Source organism: Lycium barbarum, chromosome 7 (genome assembly GCF_019175385.1).
Source record: "Lycium barbarum isolate Lr01 chromosome 7, ASM1917538v2, whole genome shotgun sequence".
NCBI classification, from domain to species: domain Eukaryota; kingdom Viridiplantae; phylum Streptophyta; class Magnoliopsida; order Solanales; family Solanaceae; genus Lycium; species Lycium barbarum.
The window spans coordinates 100463127-100471976 of NC_083343.1; the positions used below are offsets into that span (position 1 = coordinate 100463127).

Below are 8850 nucleotides of genomic sequence, written 5' to 3' on the forward strand. Positions count from 1 at the left end.
TTGATGTACCTGTCACCTGTGTCGAATTGGTATAATAAGGGTGTGGGTACTTTCACCCTGATGCTTCATGATGTATAAAAAGTTAGAAAAATGTTGATATACTCGTATCAAAAACTTGTACACGCATGCAGATATTACATCCCAATAAACTGAAATGCGTACCATAGCTAAAATATATACAATCTATCAATAGCTAAAATATATACAATCTATCAAATGTATACCAAACACAGTTCCAGTAATGGTGTTGTTCGGCACTAGATTGCCGGCTAACCTTCTAGTTTTTATTGAACATGTTTGTTCTGGAAAGGTTATTCAATCAAAATGTTTTTGGATTTGATATACTCGTATCAAATACTTGTTCTGGAAAGGTTATTCAATCATAATGTTTTTGTATTTAGTGTTCCATATTTAAGAAAGAAGAGAAAAGTCAACATGGTTTGCTCGGTCAAGTTAAGGCATCGGATGCCAGTCATGGCTTGATCAGAAATCGGATCGTGACAAACTTGATATTAGAGCAGCAGGTTTAGGAAGTCCTAAAGTGCCTATGAAGTTGTTTCAGTAGTCTCGTTTATCAATGTGTCTATAAACGAGGGACTACAAACATTTAAGAAAGTTCGCATTCTAGATCGTGTGTTAAAGCTTAAAGTGAGAATCAGGCTCCTATTTTCATCGATCAATTCGATGATTGATATGCATGATATGATACGGGAATGCAAGAACTAATGTCAAAACATCTCCGGATATTGGAGATAGAATGTGTTAAAGTATTAGCTTCCCTTGAAGAGGAAATATGTCGGAACAAACTGAGATTAATGTGACCAGAAAAAATGGTTGAGATAAGTAGATTTACTGGAAGTAAGGTTTCAACATATTGCGTTATATCACAAGGATGTCAAAAACTAGTAGTAGAAAAGGTAAGCTGATGATATCACGATGCATAAGAAGTTAGAAAAAGGTTGATCTACTTGTATCATATACTTGTACACACACTTAGAGAACACATTGTACAAAAACGAAAAAAAGTCGGAGAGGATACATCCCAATAAACGGAAATAAGACATCGTTAAAATGTGCAATCTATCAAATTTATACCAAACACAATTCCAGTGAGGGTGCTGTTTGGTACTAGCTAACCTTCTATTTTTTTTTTTTAACATGTTTGTTCTGGGAAGGTTATTCAAATTCACAATGTATTTCTTCTAACAAAAACTCTACAGGAAAATCGGCGAAATGAATTTTAAAATCATGGAATAACAAACTCAAAAGTGAACGTGTTCTTTTTCCAGTTTAATGCTGGCTATCAAGATGAATAATGCCTTAACAATGCAGATTACCGCATCATATTAAATTTGAGCATTTGAGACTGCAAGTACTTGTTTAATTATTTAAAGCATACAAAGTTTAAATTGGAATAACTTGAGTCAGAAATTCGTTTTTTTTTTTTTTGCTAAACGTACATGAACTTTCATAAGAGTAATTTAACCAGTTCATCAGCTGTACCAACTTGACTACAAAATATCTTATACTTTGATAAATACGGTCCATACTCTCTCCTGTCCAATACAAGTTTACGGGACTTGCCAATACATTCCTTCTCTCTAACAAAATATATTGAGAACTAACAGATAATGCATAAATTTACCTCAAACCACAAACTAGCTCAGCCTTAGGGGATTATATTGATGATTAAGAAGGAATTATATTGATGTTTTTTTCATCATCATACAAAAAGCAGACTGAGCTAAACATCCAGTGAGAACCAACTTACTAAAGGAACTTCACAAGTTTACGGAACTTGCCAATACATTCCCTCTCTCAAACAAAACCTATTGAGACCAAACAGATAATGCATCAATTTAACTTCCGACATCAAAATCGCAAACTAGCTCAGCCTTAGGGGAAGCTCTGGATAAACGACTCAATTCTATGGCGCAATTGTTGTCAATGCCTATGGTTGGTCAATATAGATCCGTAGCAAAGATGGAGCATGAGAAAGGAATATTATCGCAAAAAACAGCACACTTCTTGGACTACCAGAACCATAAAAGCTCACATACTCAAGCTTGTTGAGTGGTAGCTGCAAGAAGCCATGTGTCTTCACATATTCCAAAAATGCTTCATCATAGGTACTTTTGACCTAATGTATAAGCAAACACCAAGTCATTTTAGCTTAAAATTTAAATATACGAAGAGCAAATATGAACCACCAGATATATTTAACATTCCTTACCGAAATCTCAAGATTAGTCAAATTGGGAGAACACTTGATGAATTGCAGAACGTAAGAAATCTGATCCAATTTGCCAAAGTCAACAGTGAGCGACACACTCCGCAAGCAGTTGAGCATAAAAGGCGGACCACTTGATGGAACTACGTCTGCACTCAAAAACTTTGGAGCAAATACAATGATTACAATCACACTATAAGAGATATTCAATTGAAACAAGAAGTCAATGTCTTACCTCAATGAAAAGCGAATCCAATATGAGTACCTCAAGTGCAGGCAAGCTAACAAGAAGTTTCTCCAACGTGGATCTATAATCATGATTTGGATTATCAACCGCTTTGGAAAATTCAAGTCCTAAATAGCTCAATTTTTTGCAGTTCATAAAGCAATTTAGCGCAATATAGGAGTAACGGTAACAAACATACAAGGACTTCAACACTGGCGAAACAATGTTTAGGTATTGAATACCATCACAATAGTTCAAGGTCAAATTAGCAAGAAGAGGGGCATTGATAACACTAGACTCTGAAAACATTACTGATGCCAACCGAAGGGTTACAAGATTTGGAAAGCCACGAAAAGAACTGGGTGGTTTGAAGGAACGGCTGGCGAGATTCAACTGTGTCAGGGTTGGACAGTGAAATATACAAGGAGGCAGTGTATACATATGATCATCAATCTTTGAAATTCTAAGGCTTAGCTTCTTGACACCATTTCTGGTTACATAAAGCAACCATCTATCAGTAGCTGTATATGAAGCTAAATCTTCTACTCTAACGTCAAGATCAAACTTCACAATCTTGCCCATATGCAGTAACATAATCTCATCTACTACTTCTCTGAAATTGGATTCGGACTCTTCTGTTAACTCATCACAAAACTCATAATCCAGCACCATTATTGGAAGCTCGCTCCAAACATATCTCCAACTTTTGGACAACACACAAGATTTTGCAGCATTTTAAGGGGCAAGAACTCAAGGATACGATCAGTAACATTTCTTGGTAGAACACTAATTCTATCTTCTACATCCTCTTCAACCGCAATGCTTTCTCTATCTGTTAAAAAGAATTTAAATGATCTTATTAAGGGATAAGCGTTTTCTTTATCTGTTGGAAGAAAACTGAATAATCTTAATAAGGCATAAAGAATCCGAAAAATAAGGGGCAGAGAGAACTGCATACCTTGATTCATGCTTGATTTTTTTTTTTTTTCGGGTACTGATTTATTTTCTACCTCACTAGCAATAGTGTAGAATTTGAGCAAAGAGGCGTCTTGAACTGTCAGTGAAAAGAGAACAGGAGAACGTTATGATCAGTGGTGAATTTAGGTGCAAAAAGGGTCACGTGAACCCATGGTCAGCCAGCTAAACTCGGTATATTATGCGCATATTCTTAAAATATATCTAGTATTACCTTCTGGAACCCATGCTACAAAAGGCTTAGTGGTGCGCTAGTTGAAAACTAAGTTATTTACCTAGAGATTCAAGGATCAGTCCCCACTTATTGCATATTTTTTCTACTTTCTTTATTAGTACACACATCTTCAAAAAATCCTTGCTTCGCCTCTGGTTATGATAGTAGATGACTTTTTATTTTGTTTAACTAAGCCCCCAAAACAGCTAAAGAAATATAATGGCATCCCGAAAAGAGTGGAAAAACCGCCTCAAATCATGAAGCCAAAACATAAAGAGTCTCCTTTAAACCAAAATATTACAGAAGAAAATGAGTAAAGAAACAAAAGAAAGGATGGAAAGGGAGCACAATGCAGAAGTTTATAAATCAAAGTTTGTTAAATATATTACAACAACAGTTTTGTTCTGCAAAAGAGCACAATGCGAGAAACAACAACAGGGCCTAAGCCAGTGGCGTTGCCAAGAATTTCCTTGAGGGAACAAACTTTGAAGAACGGAATTTAAAAAGAATTCGATTAATGGGAACAAACCAATAAGTTTAAATCAAACTACGTAGTAATATATAGCAAAATCATAGAAACACTTGATAGAACTAAAACTTTATAAATCAAAACTAACATAAAGATGGCACCGAGAGGAATTCTACTAACGAAAACATAATCAAATATAACATTATAACGCCTCTAATGAGAAAACCTCACCTCCTCTTTCAGGCACCCTATGAAGCTTTTCACTGTACGAGGAATTATTTGCTTCTACTACAAAATTATCGCTTTAGAAACATCTTGCTCTCTAAAAAAATGATTTTCAAACCCAAAAAACTCTAGCCTTTCTTACCGGTAGAATTAATCCAACTGCGTGTAAGCTGGCCCGTACACCTCTCGTTATAAAAAGAATTCCCTCTAACAAACAACAATTACATACAGATCAAATCAAAATCTCTCTGTACATGAATAATCTAATTAATCATGCGATATCTTATTCTAGTTGCGAATTCCATATCTACCAAACAATTTCATTTTCATGTTGACCAACCTATTCATTTCTGTTCTTCTATATGTAGCAGAAATGATTTTTTTTGGGGTTTTGTACCATAGATATTAAGTAGACCATGAATGAAATAAAAGACAAGACAAGAGAATCGAACCTCCGTGAAGACTGTTGGCGTTGGAAGAGCAAAACCAGAGTGAAAGGCTTTTTTAGTTTCTGTGTACAGATAGCCTCTAGGTTTTGTTTTGGGAAAAATGGTCCAAAATACCTTCTAATTTCTTTTATTATCTAAGTTCGCTTTCTGTTACGAGTTGGACTATTTATACCCTGCCGTTATTAACGTTAACAAAATTATCTCTCAATTGAATGGAATATCCAAATTAATGACAATACCTAATTGCACTTAAAGTTACCCGGTTTTCCTTTTTTAACCCGGCCCGACCCAACTAATTAAAGTAACCCACGAAATATAATTTATATGTTGTGTAATTTACAATTAATAAGTTTCTTTTCTTGGTCTTATTTTCTTGGGAAAAGGTGCAAATATACCCCTTAATTTTGCATTAGAACTGATATTCCCCACATTAAAAAAGTGGTGTATATATCTTCTGCCGTTACAAAGTGGTTCAAATATGCCTTTTTGCTGATGATTTTAAAAAAAAAAAATCATTTAGCTTGTTTTTTAGTTAAAGAAAATGCCACATGGATTTTTAAAAAGAAAGTCTACTCATTTTTTTAGTAGAGATATTTTTCTAAAGTCATATGGTAAAAAAAATTCTGATGGGTCGGGTCTGGTTCGTTTAAAAATATGGGTAAACTTATTTTTTAAAGCCACTGAGATATTTCTTTAAATGACTTAGACCCAACCTACCAAGAAAAGAATTACCATGTGGCTTTAGAAAAATATCTCTACTAAAAACAAATGGGTAGACTTTTTTTAAAGACACGTGACTTTTATTTTAATTAAAAAATAAGCTAAATAATTTTTTTTTTTAAATTCCGTTAGAGAAAGGGGTATATTTGCACCATTTGTGTAATGGCAGGGATATATTTGCACCATTTTGTAACGGAAAGGGTATATTTACACCATTTTGTAACGGCAGGAATACATATACGGCAATCAACATGGTATAGAGAACATTAGGCCTTATTTATATTTAGCAGCTATACTTTTCCCAAATTACATCTTATAACTAAATCTTGTATGTACATTACACAAGATAAATAGTACAGTAAAATTATGTTGTATTTAGTATTAAAAACTATTTTCTCTCTATTCTCTCACTATCTCCTCCCATTTTTCTCCATTTTCTCTCTCCTCCGTCGCCTCTCTCTCTCCGCCGTCTCTTACCCTCTCGCCTCTCTCTCTCTCAGTCGTCATTTTCGCTACTCCGGCGAGGAGCTTCTAGCTCCAGTTAACCGAAGCAGTCACCACGAACAGCAGCTCTAACCAAACGACCACAACACCCACCCTTGCTCCGTTCGCTCCTTCGTCTTCTTCGCTGCTTCGGTGAGGAGTTTCTAGCTCCGGTGAACCGGAGCAGTCACCACGAAAATAGAGTGTATCTAAGATCTGAGCGAATTGAGTGTATCTCATATCTGAACCGGAGCAATCACCGCCGTCGTCGTCTCCAGATCCGATCGTTGTCCGTCGTGTCAGCTTAGATCTGAGCTTTTTATTTTTTTGTATTTCAAATCGGAGTGTATTTTATTTTCTTGTATCTGAGATGGAGGTGTATATTTGCATGTATTTGCTAATTTTTTAGCGTATAATTTAGTGTTGGGGTGTATTTTATTTCTTGTTTGAGTGTATTCGTTAAATTTTTAAAGCAAAATTCAGTGTTTAGGGGTGTATTTTATTTCTTGTATTCAGTATTTTGAGTGTATTCATTAAATTTAAGTGTAAAATACAGTGTTTCTTTATGTATTTTTTGCTTGTATTTTGAAGGATATTTGTTTTTGTATATAACCGATTTTAAGTATAATGAAGTGAAAACCGTGTAAAAGTAGCTACAAATGAATAGATTTGACTTGAATACAGCGAAATCTGACTCAGCCGAATTTTGAATACAATCTACTGTAGCTATGAAATGTAATTAGCAAAAGTGTAGCTATGCCTAACACACCACCCCCCCCCCCCCCCCAAAAAATTTAGTCATTTACTATATATACACCACTTTTTAACATGGGGTATATCTGCTTTAAATCGCAATGTTGAGGGATATATTTACACCTTTGCCCTATTTTCTTTACTGTTTTAGATAAATTAGGATTACACTAGCCAGAAAAAAATTACATGGTATTAAAATTATATCTTACAGGATTTGTTCATTATATATATATATATATATATATATATATATATATATATATATATATATATATATATATATATATATATATATATATATATATATATATATATATTATTAATGATTTTTGTATTTTTTTTTTTTGGCTAAATTAAGGAAAATAGACTTTTTCCTCTTTTTACCAAATGCCCGTAGCGTATAATATAGATCAAAATTAGAGAATAACAAAATCTCTAAGAAAACAAAAAGGAAAAATGTTTAGCGTAACATAAATAATAGGGAACTTTACATAAACAGCTATCTTTTATGAGCTCCTAACAATATATAGCTACAGATTTGTAATTTACAAACTGTAGCTACCTTTTATGTGGTTTCGACTATATTTCCCTTTTTTTCTTTTTTAAATACAGCGAAATACATATATCATAAAAACAGAGTGAGTAAATCCTTTAAATAGACGAAGGAGTTTCGGCTGTATTTCCGTGTTTTTAAATACAACGAAATACATGTATTATAAAAACAGAGCAGAGTAAATCCTTTAAGTACATGAAGGAGTTATGTATTTAATTGTATTTATAGACTGATAATCCTTTTATTTTCGCTATGTTTAACTGTATTTCAGTGTTTATTTATCATTTTGTTTTGGCTGTAGTTGAATTTATATTTAAAAAGGAAGAATACAATCAAAATTGGTCGAATCTCCGGTGAAATACAAAATACCACTATATTTACACTAAAAAAATTGAACAATACCTCGCACCCTATCTCTCTTCAAAAAATGAAAGATTGCACCATGGCAAAGCAACAACAATCAGTGGAAGAAATTGATCTAGGACATACGTATTCGATTGTATTTCAATGTATTGGCACTCAAAGAAATGAAGAATACATTGTATTTACACTAAAAAAAAAAAAAAGGAATACACTCAACTCTGGTATGAGAAATACACTCAAATCGGAAAATACACTTAGATCTGAGAAATGTATTCACACAAATGAGTCTGAAGACACTCAGATTTGAGAAATACACTCAAATCGGAAAATACACTTAGATCTGAGAAATGTATTCACACAAATGCGACCTTATTGAATAACGTATTTACACTATATTTACAATACACTCAAAAGATACATATACAGATCTGCAAAATACATGGAGGAGATGGAGTGGCCGACTGCTGCTACTACAAGATTCTTCAGATTCCGATGCCATCCATGGCAACCTCAAAAGATACACATACAAATCTGCAAAAAAACATGGAGGAGATAGAGTGGCCGACTGCTACTACTATAAGATTCTTCAGATTCCGATGTCCTCCATGGCAACCCCTTCTACTACTATTTGGTCTTGCACAAGTTCCAAGGGGCTTCTAAGAACCCCAGGCATGGCTAAAACCAAGAAGGCCTGGACGACCCCAAACTACCATAGCTTAGCTTCAACCAGTGCCTCCAAATAAGAGGAAAAGAGAGTATGGAACTTGGGAACAGCAACATATTTCAAGCAAACTCATACAAACAAACAGCTAAGTGCCATACTCTGAAGGGAAACATTGATACCAAAATAGCAACAACATATTAAGTGAGACTAGACAACCAGCAAGAATAAGAAAATAATGAGGGGAAAATTCAGCTTCATAACTAAAGGTAATGTACACAACTCCTTTAGAGGGAACACAAATGATGATCACTGAAAACCATGGACTTGTTAAGATAATCATAGAAAAACAGAAGGAGTAAACTGGAATACTTCAGGCATATCCAAACAAGTTCAAGAGATTTCATAGTCAAACACCTACTGGTCTCTTTTCAGGCAGTCACTCAGCCCAGGACTTCTCATAAATGGAAGAAGATAGGTCCCAGATTCCCATGTTTAAACAACCTATCCTACTTCTTTGTTAAGGTTC

General features: G+C 34.3%; 1 pseudogene; it reads right to left on the reverse strand.

Annotated features, from left to right (window-relative positions):
* Nucleotides 1-1640: 1640 nt before the first annotated feature.
* LOC132603640 (F-box/FBD/LRR-repeat protein At1g13570-like) lies at nucleotides 1641-4913 on the reverse strand (annotated as a pseudogene).
* Nucleotides 4914-8850: the final 3937 nt, after the last annotated feature.